Source organism: Mastigoproctus giganteus, chromosome 4 (assembly GCF_048544385.1).
Source record: "Mastigoproctus giganteus isolate SK-2022 chromosome 4, ASM4854438v1, whole genome shotgun sequence".
NCBI lineage: Eukaryota > Metazoa > Arthropoda > Arachnida > Uropygi > Thelyphonidae > Mastigoproctus > Mastigoproctus giganteus.
In genome coordinates this window covers 144,489,145-144,504,602 of record NC_143578.1, presented here as the reverse complement: position 1 = coordinate 144,504,602, position 15,458 = coordinate 144,489,145, and the positions used below count along the sequence as shown (strand labels likewise).

At 40.0% G+C, this 15,458-nt stretch overlaps 1 protein-coding gene across 7 annotated transcripts in view; it reads right to left on the bottom strand.

Annotated features, from left to right (window-relative positions):
- LOC150087109 (protein O-linked-mannose beta-1,2-N-acetylglucosaminyltransferase 1-like) overlaps nucleotides 1-15,458 on the bottom strand; it is a 637,681-nt gene that overhangs the window by 419,766 nt on the left and 202,457 nt on the right. Inside the window, exons 1-2 of one of the 7 annotated variants that reach the window (XM_090372962.1) lie at nucleotides 9,695-9,902; nucleotides 1,187-1,358 (exon numbers count right to left, since the gene is read on the bottom strand). The exons of 2 other annotated variants lie outside the window; for them this stretch is intronic. The gene's annotated coding sequence lies outside the window, so the exon portion shown is untranslated. 4 more of the 7 variants (XM_090372963.1, XM_090372960.1, XM_090372961.1 and 1 more) reach the window with 4 other exon arrangements.

Below are 15,458 nucleotides of genomic sequence, written 5' to 3'. Positions count from 1 at the left end.
GGCAGACCAGGTACCCAGTAATTTTAAATTTTCACTCCCGCCGGTCCTGCCACCTAATTTCCTGAGATTTCAGTGGCTAGGACCTAAAAAAAAAAAATTTTAATTAAATTTAAAAAAATAATAATAAATAAATAAAAAAATAAATAAATAAATAAAATACACTTTGAATAATGAAAGTTCATTCAAACGGGAAAAGTCCAATTCACGGAAATAAAAACGATATTTATGACGTCAAGTCCAGCGCCATGAAAAATCGCAGAGAGCAGGTTGCTGCAGGAGACATCATCACACACACGAATTAATGAGGACATCTTTAGCCCAGAACTCATCCGTCAATCAGTCAACCAAACAGTTCTGTGAAACTGTTTCTTGTTCACAGCCATATCCAAGTCAAACTTTCCTTATTTACTTATCTGGATAGGTCTAGTGGACCATGAAAACAGTAGCGTCCCAGTTTTTTTTTTTTTTTTTTTTAAATAAAAACCTCAAACACGAAAGGTATCAAAATCTGTAGTACTCAGTACCGAGCATGGGTTGAAGGAGACGGGGAAGGAGAGGATGGGTTTTTGTTTTTTTTTTTCTTGCGGTAGCGTATATTTATCTGTATTGTATAATACAAATAAAGATTTATCTCGGTATAAACACACCAACGCTTGAAGATTAGAAGCCCCCCCACCTTCTAAGTTAATTTAACCGATGCTGCTTTATGTCATTACACAGCCCCCCCCCTCCCGACTGTGTAATGACAAAAAGCAGCATCAGTTAAATTAACTTAAAAGGAAATTACTCTTTCAGAAAAAAATCAGAAGCGCTGTTTTCTAAAAGATAAAAATGGACCCTCCACCTTCACAAAGGTGGAGGGTCCACAAAGACCTGCCTAAGTATGTGTTGCTATAATTATCATGTGTCCCGTTTTCGTGGGTTAAGACAATGAGAGGCACACTGAAAACCGAACCCGTGCACTGCCACAAAAAAGTTAACAGCCCACTGTTAACTATCACACAATCCTGGCATCTCTTCAAGTGTTAACCACAAGAATTGCACGAAAAAAAAAAAAAAAAAAAAAATCCAATTCTCCTTATTAATTTTACTTTGCCATGGCAGAGAACACTGTACTGTCATTTTTTCGTGCAATTCTGGTGTATATATATTTCTATCTTGTGTTTAAAAAGGTATTATTTCTTACCTTTTATTATTATGATTTTCGCTTTTTCAATTAGTAGCTATACTATCTCCTGTTATCTTTCCATTTTCTTTTTTCAACACCCTTTATCTGTACATAATACAATTATGGTCGTTGGGTTGTTTCTGTCTATCTGCGGCCCTTGTCCATAAGTTTCCCCTCTATCTTCCTTTTCCTTTAAAAAAAAGTATATCTCAGACCCAATATATAATTATAAATATATATAATTAAACACACACACACACACACACACACACACACACACACACACACACACACACACACACACACACACACACACACAATTAAATTGTAAACTGCCCCTCACTGTGGTCATATCGTACACTTCTTAGCCATTACTGTCCCATTGCTGGGCAAAAGCCTCTCCCAAAATCTTCGATCTTGTTACTATCCCGCGCCGTAGCTGGCCAGTTTCCTCCTGAAAACTTCTTCAACTCGTCGCACCATCTCCTCTTTTGTCGACTTCTGTTTCTATGTCCTTCCAGTGGTATCCATCTACTATCTTTTTTTCTCATAATATGACCTGCCCATTTCCACTTTAGATGATTTGCTTCCACTATAACGTCCTTTATACCAGTTCTTTTACATAGTTCGCTATTCCTAACTGTCCTTGAATAACAGACCCAACATACGTCTTCCCATTTATCTTTGTCCTACTAGTAATTTTATTTCTTGCGACTTAGTAAGGGATCAGGTTTGTGCTCCGTAAGTAATACAGAATTTATACATGTATTTAAGAGCTTTCTTAGAGATTTCACTTTTCAATTATTAGTAATTCAAATATTAGCAGAGGTATATGATGCAAGGAAGAAAGCCTATACAGCATCAGCCAAAAAAAAAAATTCCCATTTCACCCATCCATTAGCTCCAAAAGTTTGCCTCTTGTTCCTTGAATATATTTAAGCTATCAACTTCCACAACGACAGATCGAAGTTTGTTCCAGCAATCAACTACCCCACTGGCTAAAGGCAAATTTCCGCACGCACGTCTATTCTACAACTGTCTTTCCTTAATTTGAGTTTATGCCCTCTCAGATTCAAATTTTGCTAGTGTCACCCAGAATTACTTCTATATACCGATATATGTATTGTGTCTATAAATTGCTTGTGTTCTCTGGCCAATTTGTCTGTTTTGCTGGACAAAAAAACCTAGTTTCTTGGGGAGGAAACCATGCTATTTTTTTTTTTTTTTTTTAATGAAAACCCCAAACATGAGAGGTATTAAAACCTATAGTACTTAGTACCGTGCTTAGGTTGGAGGTTGAGAAGACGAAAGACGATATTTGTTGATATTAGACTTGAACTTCTGTAGACTGTAATTTTCAGGAAATACGTACGAAGGAAGGTTGTTACAGAAAACAGCAGTTGAATGAATAAACGAGGAAGATGAAAAGTTGGTTCTGTGAGTTTGAAGTTGGACAGTAAATGGATGTTGGCTGGTGGCGGCACGCGTTCGCACTGTTTTGAAAGAGAGAGCGGGAATTATAGAAGCCAATTCAGAAGAACAGTGCCCATGGAAGTATCTGTAGAAAAGGCATGCAACACAGCAGAAACAGTATGTCTATGAGACTCGGTTAGATAGGACTCATTAATTAACCTAACTGCCCTCTTCTGAATGGAATCTAGAAGCCTGAGAGAGGTTTTGGGGACACAGCCCCAGATGTGGGAACAATATTCCATGGTAGGGAGGATTTGCGATTTGTACAGAGTCAACAGCTGTTTGGAAGAAAAGTAACGTCGAGAGCGAAAGAGAAAAACAAGTTTTTTAGATGCAGAGGAAGCAATATTTGTAACGTACTTGTGCCAAGAGAAATTAGAAGTCAAGGTAATCCCAAAGAGAGATATATCACTTTGCCTAGAAATCGGAGTGTCATCAAAAATAAGCATAGGAGCAGAAGAATCCTTTTTGCGAGATATAAGACAAGACTGAGTTTTAGAAGGATTGAAATCAACTAAGTCGTCTTTGCCGCAACGCAGAATTATGATTCTGTGCGGCAATGGAGATCGGCATTTAAGAAATTGGTAGCGGATATTAGAGAAGTTGAAGCTGATTGAGCAGGACACGGTTTCTCAAAATGGAAAGTGAAATGCAATGTACTATCATCGGCAAAATTATGGATAGGATTTCCAGTTAATGGAAGAAGGTCATTAATATAAAAGAGGAAAAGAGTGGGGGAAATAACTGAACCTTGGGGGACACCGGCATTAGTGGAGAAGTTAGAAGACAAAGAGCCATCTACCATCACCCTCAGTGAGCGATCAGAGAGAAAACAGGATAACCAATTACAAAAACAGTTCGCAAACCATAAGATGGAAGCTTGTTTAGAAGACCTTCATGCCGAGTAGAAGTAATTGCAATGGGACGATAATTGGATGGGAGAGATTTGTCACCCTTTTTAGGAACTGGCTGGATATGAGCAAATTTCCAAGCAGAAGGAAAAACACCTTTGGAATAAAAGTGAAAAAGGGCGGCAAAGAACAGGAGCAAGTTCAGGAGCACAGGTTTTGAGAACAATCGGAGAAATACCATCAGGACCTGGAGCTTTCTTAGCATCAAGATTCATCAAAATCCTTCTGACAACCTTTTGACTCAAGACCACAGGAGGCATTGAATGGAGCGTGTTGGAAATGGTGGGAGGTGTTTTACCAAGATCATTAATACATAATATCTACGCCTAAGACTGACTAACTCAGCAACAGAGTGAAAAAAGCCCATTAAAATTCCTCGAGTCATCGACGGGATTCGAACCCGGGCCTTTTCCACCCGGTGTGTGGAGGACGGTGGCGATACTACTGTGCTACCGCGCAGACCCCCCCCCCTCAGTTTCGTAATCTGAGTAAGAGGAAGAATCCCATCAGCATTGAGCCTACTCAAACCATTCAAGGCTTTATACACCTCAATCAGATCACCTCGCAGGTGCCTAGTCTCCAGAAGCTGCAATTTGCAGACCTAAGCCTTTCCTGGTAGAAGCACCGGATTGGTTCCCCTCACCAATCTTGTTGCCCTTCTCTATACTCGTTTCAGCAACATTACATCCTTCCTAAAATGAGGCCCCCAGACGTGTACGCAGTACTCAAGGCGTGGGCTGATCATTGCCTTATACAAAGGGATAATTACCTCCTTTTCCCTACTAGCAAAATTCCTGTATATAGACAAGACCGCCATTACCTGCTCTGGTAAACTGTCTGCACTGCTCAGAAAACTTCATATCTGACAACACAATTAACCCCCAGGTCTCTTTCATTCTCTACTACCCTGACTGTAGTACCACACAGATAGAACCCTTCTCTATGGGGTTACTGCTACCCATACAAATGCATTTTTTAATTTGTCAATGTTAAACTTCAGTTGCCACTAATAAGCCCATTTGCTCAACTTTTCTAGATCCTGTTGCAGTAGCATACTGTCATTAACAACCCTTCCAACTTTGTATTATCTGCAAACTTGGACATTAAGCCTGATATACCTTCATCAATATCATTGATAAATATGCAAAACAAACAACGGGTCCAACACCGAACTCTGGGGAACTCAACTAATAACATTAGTCCATGAAGAGCAGTGTCCATTGATTACCATTCTCTGTCTTCTCCCGTTGAACCATCCTTTTATCCATTGTAGCAACTTGCCTTTAATGCCATACTGCTCCAATTTGTACAGTAGTCTTCCGTGTGCAACAGTATGAAAAGCTTTCCTGAAATCTAAGTATATGATATCAAAATTATTTTTTGCATCCAGTTCCTTTGTGACCACATCATAGTATCCAATAAAATTGATCAGACAAGATTTCCCCTTAACAAACTTATGCTGAATTATTACTGGAGTGTTGTCTAGAATGATCCTGCAATGCTTCTTTAACCCATAGTGACTCCATTATTTTCCCCAGAACAGAAGTTAAACTAACAAGTCGGTAATTAATCGTATCAACCTTTGATCCCCCTTTGTGAATTGGAGATACATTTGCACATCTCCTGTCAGTGAGGACCTCCCCTAAGTCCACGGATGCTCTCATAATTATGGCTAGTAAGCAAACCCTTAGCCTTAATTATGAGAGCATTTTTGGACTCAGGGGAGGTCTCCACAGACTGGAGATGTGCAAATGTATCTTTTAAGACTGCATTAATAATTCAGACATAGCACAGGTGTCTTTTTAGACAAACCGGCAATTCTCCTTTCATATAGTCCCTAAGCATATAGTATCTGGGGTATATATTCGGCCATCGTACACAGTATATATTTATTTAAAGCAGTAAAATAAAATTTATATTTATTTGAGGCACTAATAAACATCAATGCATAACCATGTGCATTGATGTTTCTTATTTCGTTATGAGTAAGTCTGGGGACAAAGTAAAAAAAAAAAAAAATTAAGTTCAGTCGCCTAACTTGATATTATTTATTTTGAAATCATAAATACTGAACAAACTTATGCTGGAAGTTTGAGGCCCGATCCGTTATGAAAATTTCTTCAATGCGGAAGGCAAAGAAGCAAAACAAATCGATAAGGAGATGAAAGCTGCATATGGGGAGGATTGCGTATTACATAAGACTGAAAAAATTAGTAAGAACAGTTCAGGTATGGGTGCAAAATAGTTCAGCGTGCAAAATGCCCCAAGAGAAGGAAGACCCATCTCAGCCACTGATCCTGCCATTGTGACTAAAGTGTAACAGCTAGTCCTTGATGACAGACGTGTGACCATATATCATAGCAAATGAAGTGAAGTGAACAACATTTGCCGTGGGTCTGTTTGCACCGCAATGCACTTCTTGCAAATGTCTTAGGTGGATTCCAAGATTGTTGACACCCACTCAAAAGCTTCACAGGAAGGCGTGTTGCGCACAATTGTTGCAGCTTTAAGAGAGAGAGTGAATGTTGATTTTTTTTTTTTTTTTTTATTTTTGATTTAATTGTGACGAATGAATTTGAATTGGTAGTTGTTGGCGCATCGGCTTCTGTGGCCATAATGCACCTCCCAAGGTTTTTGCAGTACTTTGATCCAAGCCCGAGGCGGGAATCGAACCCGCGACCTTTGGGTTGCCGAGCAGGTACTTTACCCACTCGGCTAGCCCGGTCGGCCCAAATAATTGTGACGATGAACGAGTGTTGGGTACATCGCTGCTGACACAGAAACAAAAACAGACAAGCTAACAACGGAAACTTACATCTTCACCAATCCCCCGAAAAAAAGCCAAGGTTCAATTGTCTACCAACAAGGTCATGGTGCCAGTCTTCTGACTCTAACATCTGTAAGAACGATACCGTTGTATCGTCCTTACAGATCACCTCTCAAAAATGCAACAGCATCACTACAGTACTACAGAAATCTTCTAGAAAAGCTAAGAGAGGCTAAGTTGAAAAGACGCGGGAAGCTATCCAAAGGTGTCGGCCTCCTGGCCAACAATTCTCCTGATCATCTCTAGTGGATTTCACAATGAGGTGTGGCTTTGAAAAACTGCAGCACCCACCTTATGCTCCGCCTCTTCCCTAAAATGAAAAAACTATTACGAAGCATCAGATTTCAAACTGATGAGGAGATAATTAATGAAATGGGAGCCTGGTCTTCAGCTCAGAGTGAGTGAATTCTATGAGGACTGAAAGACCTTATCCACAGATGGGATAAATTTGTAGCTCTAGATTCTAGGAGGTAGCTACGTAGAGAACGTTGCCAGCCAAGTTTCAAATTACTAACTCAAAATACAGTGCACGCCGCTTACTGTGATGTTATTCAGATAATGTTGTGACTTTTATGAAGTCCCAATGAGACGTATACGGATACACAGAAGAGAAAGAGAGGGGGAAAACGGCATTTATTGGCATAAAATCAGCGCGTCGGTTTGTTTTCATTTACTTTTATTTTATTTTTTAGCCTTATCGCAGTTTACATAATGTGCAATCGAAATGATTACGTCACATCTCGATTTGTTCTTGAACTCCTAAACGTTGCTATCTAGTACTCTGTTGCTTCACACAGTTCGCATGGTTGTCGATATCGTTACTCCATGAAAGAAAATACTGTTATCTGTACACCTACCAATCTGAATTTTTTTTTTTTTTTTTTTGTTTACAGTAGAACATTAAGACTTTTCTTCATTTTAATACTTTCTTCGTTCGTTTTTAATGGTTTGTACGGAATTTCATTCGTTTTTAATGGTTTGATTACTTTCTCAAAGAAATAATTGTCAACCAAATTAAAGTATTCTCATACTGGCTTGATATTAATGTTTTCTTTCTGTCCGCTTCCACCTTTTTATGTGTACACTTTTCAACTCTGCATCAACAAACAGCTGCATTCTTGTTCCTTCGCTCATTGTTATCACTTTAGCTGAGTCCCGAAGAGATCACAATATGAGGCATCCATTGTATTTCCAGGTGAGAGTAAATATTTATTGAATACCTTTGTAATAACAGTATCTATCAATGATCAAATAAATCATGTTTATACCCGAGTATGGTCACATAGGTCAGAAGAAGAATTTATAAACAGAGAGAAGAGTCACGTAGGCAGGTAAACTCAAACGCATGTACTGCCCTACCATCAAGTTGATCACCAGCTATGTTACATAGCAAAGCTTTTATTTTCTTTTAGGAGGCAATGCCTTTGCTAAACGCTTTGCTACTTTAATATTTGAATTCTATTATATATAAATGTTAAGAATACCATATGTAGTATTCTTAACTTTTCATAAGAATACTATAACCGTACTGATATTATATACCGTACCGTACTATATATAATGTTGCTTTTCAGAGTCCTGGGATTGAATTTTATATAAGGTAACCAGGGGATGAAATTGAATATTTTACGAACGAAACGCTGGTAAATAAAATATATTTTTTTAAGAATCAAGTACGCACGCACATGGCATTACCGATGCTTACAATGCACTGTGTTCCAGTGCGTGGAGAGCACTGCAGCCTATTCAGAGCCTTTATAGATTACCCATACTTAAAATAGGTTAACAGTACTTTAAAAAAAAATTACAGTAACAAATGAAGTATACTGAATAACAATTGCAATAAAAATATTACAACTGTTTTTAATACAAGCTAGAATATAATTTCAGTTGCACTAAATTTCAACAACCTCTTTACTTCATTTCCCATTCATTCTACGGCAAATTATAACAAGTAAAATAAAGGCACAAGACTCAATAAAATATTCTCTGTGACGTTGGTTAGTTGACAAGCGTCTTACATGTGATCTCTGTGCAAGTGAATATTCAAGGGCCGATCTGCAGATCATAGACATGCTCAAGGCAATTAACGAGTGATGCCTCGAAAATCTTACATGACGTTAATATGCGACCTGTACTACAAATGAACCATAACATGATGGACACTGAAATGAAGCGAACTGAATCCTGCGCTGCATCAGAATCATGACAAAAATGGCAGTCAAAGCATACAATACAAGTACTTAAGCTGTTAAAGCTATAATTACGCAAAAATACAGGGATTATGTGATTAAAATTTTAAGCTGCATGTTAATGGTCGAGTATACAATAAACAAATTATTCCAAAATATTTTATTTTAAAACTGTACATGTGTTTTGCTGATGCAAGACACACGTACGGTTTTAAAATAGTTTTGGTGAAGCAAATTTATATAAGATACCAGAGTCGGGAGAAATAAAAATATATCAAACAGGAAAGACTAACCTAAAATCCGCATACTAAGTAAAGAAAAACAAATAGAATATTAAAAACTAATGGCGAGTTTCGCTTCAAAACAGTGTGCTGTTTTAAAAATCATATGGGAAAACAAAATAACGTGAAAAACAAATTTATGCAGTATTCAGAAGCCACAGTTCTCGTTATTTAAGCTCAATCGTACAACAGAATTTGCACAATAACAATTTCAATTATCTAAAAATAAATTGCGCAGTATATAATCACAAGCACACATTTTAACAAGTTCTGATGAAATATTCTTTATTAATTAAAAATTCCTTCCAGTAGACTAACATTATTTTTACTACTGAAAGAAACATTCTGGAACACTTAGTTGTGCTATTTGTGCAATTATTACAAGCAATATTAATTTAATTTTGCTAACATATAATGACAAAATCATTTCTACTCCAGAATACATTTGAAACTTGTAAAACGATATTCGAAGTTAACGTCTCTTTTCGTTGTAAAAGAGAAAGCAAAGTATTTGTACAGCATTCTTATCGCCAGTTAACATGGTTACTATCAGAAGAGACTGGAAGCAATGGTACGCACGAGGATGTTTCCAACATGGCTTGTCAGAAACGCTAGCGCCATCTTTAGTAAACAAACATACTAATTTTGATATTTTAATTTTAGTATAGAAATATACCACTCACCGTTAGTATTCAAAATATCATTAAACTTCCCGAGAGAAACCACAATTCAAAAATTGCCCACAGTTCACTTCCTAATTATTTACAATGCAAAATGGCTAACTTGGCTAACTCTCACACTGAATTCATCAATAAACAGCGTAGGAACGATGGGTAACCTACCTCGCAGTAAGAAGATCACCTAGTATCACTCAAAATGGGGCACTATAACAAGGAGAGCAGCAGCTAGAATGTACGAAAGCGTTGTGGCCAAACTCACAAAATCAGCCAACAGCCATTCTACGCACTTTTTACAAAGAACCAAACCCGGCGACAAGCTAAAATATTTGCTCTCACACACAGCATGTGGCTCACTTCCGTTCCTCTTCAAGTGACGCGCACACTCACTGGCGTCATTAGTGGCCGAGCCCATTTGAAAATAGGTGAAGTGAAAGTATTATGAATGAATGAATGTTAGTGAGTGTCAGAAACACCCTTTTTTGAGTTGGTTTCACAATATGGACTTGGAAAAATTTCAGGCTAAGGCGTATATTATTTTGATTTCCCAAATAAAGGATAATTCTAAAGGAATAGAGCCAACAATTCAACTAAATAAAAACTAAATTCCCTTAAAAACAAAACAGCAATATCATCAATTATCCGATTTATCAGTAAAAGCAGAACAAGACTGATTTTTTTTGGAGGGGGGGGTAACGATGTGATATGAGATTGACAATAACTGAAAATTAAGTTAAAATTTAGCACGAATTTCCTCTCGAATTTTTAATCAGTTTTTATATATACAACACGGATGCTTCTTACTGTACAGCAACTTACTATCATACACTGGTGTGCAAAATTTAAGGACCAGTCGGGTTTTCACCTGTAGCTTCTCATAGGAGTGGCCTGGATATGTGAAAAGCATACCAAAGGAACCTCGTGAGGTACAGAAATGATGATGGAAACAACACCGACAAAACAACGGAAACAAAACTGTTCAGAGGGGCTTTATTCAAAAATGGCAACATAGCACTGGCTGCCATGATACAGATGCATCATTGCCAAAGATGGAACAAAGGGAAGAGGTGGTCCTCAGCAGGAGATATGGCCACCCCTAATGTCGATGCAGGCTTTGCACCGCCTGTCCATATTTAGAACAATGTTGTTGTTAAGTTATTGCGGTAACATCGTCCATTCCTCTGTCAGCGCCATCTTCAGCTAGTGAACATTTTCTGGTGGATGTGGATGTGCCGCTAGGCGTCTCGCCAGAGCGTCCCATATGTGTTCGATGGGATTTAGATCACGGGAATGGGCAGGCCAATACGAACAATGTCATCACTTTCCAAAAGCATATCACAGCTGCAGTGCGATGGGGTGTGGTGTTATCATCCATAAATACGAACTCGGAGCCAATAATGGCACCTCGGAACAGACGCACATGGGGAAGGATTACCTCAGTATAGTAGCGTGCACCGGTTACAGTACCGCCATCCAGTATCTGGAGATGTGTACGTCCATCCAAGATAAGGCTTCCTAGACGAGAACACCTCGACCGCCATATCGATCCCTTTCAGTGATGTTTGCGGGGTGATACCGTGTGCCAACCTCTCGCCAGATTAGCTGACGTCCAGAATCGCTGCTGAGACTGAATCTACTCTCATCAGTAAAGAGTACCTTACGTAAAGATTTTGTGGTTGTAACCTTTAGAAATAGTGTTGGTCCTTAAGTTTTGCACACCAGTGTTAACAGTGTTTGTTTAGATATGCTCAGCCTCTAGGGAGGGAGTGGGACCTGGATCTACCACACTATATTCAAAAACTGCTAAAAAGAATTAAATGCACAAGGCATAATAAACCAGCTACCTGCCTGCCCACCGATGATAGCCCAACAAGCCTTTAAATGGTGCTTTGTGGGTGGTGGTATCCACTGAGAATAAGTAACAATAGTTTTCTGCATTGGAGAAGCGTTACTTATTCAAGGTATAGTGTGCATAGTGTTAGGGTCAGGCACCACCTGTGGTTTCCCACATCTGCATCATATGTACGCTGTGAAGAAATACAATACTACTGTAAATGCTGGGAAAGCCTTGCGTTGAATGTGTAATATTATGTTGGGTTCTGTTGTGTCCTGACATTTGGCCGCAATGACCCTGGTGAGAGCCCACGTTGCCACACACTGCTAGGACAGGCTGCCTATTATTCTCTGGCTGGTCTCCATCAGGGTTGCCTTAGCTTCTTGAACGAAGACCAATTTAAAAAAAAAAAGAAAAAATTATAGAGTGAGGTAGTACAGGGTGCACAGAAGAAGATGGGGGGTGAAAGTAAGAGTAAGCGGATGTAGGTGAAGGCATTCCCTAAGTTGACAGTGGAGCCTTTGCCCCACCAGGCAAAAAGGGGAGGGGATAACCCCAGGAAGGGTAGAAAGCCACGCAGCGAGAGTGCTGAGTGTACCGACATTTGGCGGTGGAGTGGTATAGACAACTGGAACCTACCCGACCACGTGGCTAGGTTAGCAGGTAATCCTACCCTGGATGTTCCCGCGAAAGCAAGTCGATGTTGGTAAAAAGGTCAAGTAGAAATTTTATTTCCGATTTGGGAAAGTCCCTCACGGCTTTGTATCCCTAGCTTGAGTGGTTGTAGAATCCTGTGCCTAGCGAAGAGGTTCTGTGCATACTCCGTTAGAAATAAGTAGTATTGTTCGTCAGAAATGAACAGGTGCTCCTGTCCTTGAGGTATGTATTGGAGTCCGGTATATAGTATTCCTCGAAGATCGTCATAAATTGGGCAGTTATAAAGATGGTCCCTATCTTCAATTTCTCCACATATACAGTAGTAGTCATTTATGATTCCCAAGGTAGTGGTAGTAATCATTGATGATTCCCAAGGTAGTGGTAGTAATCATTGATGATTCCCAAGGTAGTGGTAGTAATCATTGATGATTCCCAAGGTAGTAAGTAGTAGTCATTGATGATTCCCACGGTAGTCAATTTATTATTAATAGAGCCGTGTGTGTCCAGTATATATTAATATATGTACAGTAGAGGCCTGGAGAGAACAAAGGCGGCGACTTTGAATAAACAAGTTGGACGTCAGGGATGAATTACTTAGTTATTAGGCCCTTGTCCATCTCTTCTCATCTTGTCTGCCAGATTTGTAGTAGCATGGCAACTAGTTTCTTCTTTTCTTGCTTACAGTCATGTGGGTATCAATGGCATGTCCAAAGATGGTAGCTGGGACGCCCCGCAACAAGCAATAGTGCAATCCTCGATGGATAACCTCCAAGTCAAGGGGAGGGCACCCGCAAGAACCTAGAGGGCCGGAGACCTTACTGTGCAGCAGGCCCTAGCAATGGCAAGAAAGATACTCCATTGAATCGTTTCTAGTTTGCTTTTATTGCTTTATGGTACAAAATCCCAGATCCGTATGTAATAACAGGGAGGAATATAGCTTTCTAAGGGAGTTTGAGTGTTCTCTGGTTCAGTCCCCGGTCACACCTGCTCACTCCAACGATTGGGCTGCATAATTTTGACTTGAAGGTATGAGAAGTGTGGGAAGAAAGAGAGTTTCGAATCCAGGATAATACCCAGGTGTTTTAGGAGGTAAAGTGTAACGTATTCATTGTCTAACGGCACCGGGGGTTTCCCCCTTCTCCGCATTGTGTACTCTGTGAAGGTCAGATATTTTTAATAGAGGTATAAAGGCACTGTTCTGTCATGTAGTGTTATGTTGTTCCGCTGACCTTTTAGCTTTTGGGTCCCTAGTGGGATCCCCCGTTGCTCACACTTTACTCCAAGGAGGCAGGTCAGGCATTAAGTAGATTTTTTTAGGTACTCTGGCAGGCCCTGTCACATAGTTTCTGAAGATTTTAGTGGCAAGAGCCTAAAAAAATATTATCAACGGTTAAGCTGTAGAACTATGATGGCTATCGATGAAGCCGCTAACTCGTTAATAAATAATCTGCACCCAGCAGCCACTCATATCGTATGTGTAAACATATCTTCCGCCATCTACTACACCTCAAAAGCCGGCTCACAAAATCTCTCCAATCAATCCAAATCTTCTAAGTTAACTACCGGCCAACGAAAGACCAAAACCTGGTGGACATAGTCTATTCTTCGGTCAGATATGTCAACTCGAAGAAACCACAGGCAACATGTTTCAATCAGACCACCAACTAATCATATTTACAGCTCTTCTACCCTAAAAATACCTCAATATCCCCAAAACCAAATCTGTGCGAAAGGCCACCGCCCCAAAACGTAGCCGAGTGGTCAGGAGCGAGAGTGCATAACACACGTTCGTTGAGTAGACCGGGGTTCAAGCCTGTGACTACTGAATACGATAAATACTTGTATTGGCGATTTATTGTAAACCCTACTGACTTGGTTGTCGTGCCGGAGTATAAACAGAAAATTTATTTATTTTATTTTATTTAAAATTTCCGAATCCAATGCGCTGCATTGAAGCTGCATCCACAGTCCCGTGCAACATCTTAGATGGATGTCAACTGAGTCTCACAATCGATCTAATGACCAAATGGATCAATACCATCGCCCTTCACACTGCTACCAAGAGAGTCATCATCACTCCGCGTTCCAGAGCATGGTGGACTCCCCAACTCAACCAAAGCTTCCACGTCAAACAATCACTACACACGCCAAATGGAAAGCTTCTGGCAATATCCAATACCGCATTGCATTATCCAAAGCCAGGGACGAATTCAACAGAAACAAATCAGCTGCAATTAAGAAGCACTTCGAAAGAACCCTAAAAAGAGGGAACTATTCTACAGAATAAAGGCTAGTTCTTTCAGCAACATCGATTCAGTTGACTGGCTCGACTACGCTGCCAGATTTTCTAAGCAGCTTCCAGCTCTACCTGCCACTCTTCAGCCACTCTCATTCCACTGATAGTGGGGGGAAACTCCTGGTGCCGTCAGACGACTAACGCATTTTACACTTGTCCACATGAAGGTGCCCAGTAAGTTGATAGTCTCGCTACAATTCTAATTTCCATGCAACAGCTGAGCAGGCCATTAACACTCTCCCTCTCACAGCAACCACCGGTTACGATGGTATCCCCCAGTTCATCATGAAATGCTTAAGCGTCTTCATCATCGATCCACTCCTCAACCCATGTAATAGATGCCTCGAAGGTCATTACTTTCCAAAAAAGTGGAACAGGTATTCTGCCTGGCCCCTTCCTAATCAATTCTCTCAAGCCAACACAGGCCCATCGCTTGCGCGTCTGTATTGTTAAAAATACTGGAGAAATAACTATCAAGTTCTCTGTGACAATCCTCAGCAAATATGCTATGGGATATCAGGAAGGTCAACTATAACTAACTTTGCAACAATCACAGTGCACATCTTAGAAGCCTTAGAACAAAGACAGGAATTATCAGTTATATATCTTGACAGCCATTCTGCATTTGATGTTGTTGTTTGTTATTTGGTTTTTAGGAGCATTAGCAACTAAGGCCATATTGCTCCGGGGATATGCGGTGGTCATTCCCTGACCTTTCCACCTTTCCGCATCCTCCGTATTTGGTGGTCACGGACTCGAACTGCATTTGATGCCATCTATATACCCAATCTCCTACATCTCTTAGAAAACTACTTCCATTTTCGCGGCGATGTTCTCTGATTCCTAGAATCTCTTCTATCCAAGATGATCCTTGTGCTAAAGATCTGAACAAAGACCTTCACACATCACATAAGTGCCGGTGTGCCTCAAGGGGGATGGGTCCTGTTTGGCGTTCTCTTCACGGTAATCATGGTGCCGTTTGTGGCCAACAAATGCAATTGGATCACATACGCTGACGACGTCAAGCTCCTTATTAGGATATCGCCATCCGACTCGCAGACGAAACCGCTCAGCATATCAATAGCAACCTGCAGGTCATGGCTGACTACCTTAACGCATTCAACCTCCAAATTCACCCCAGG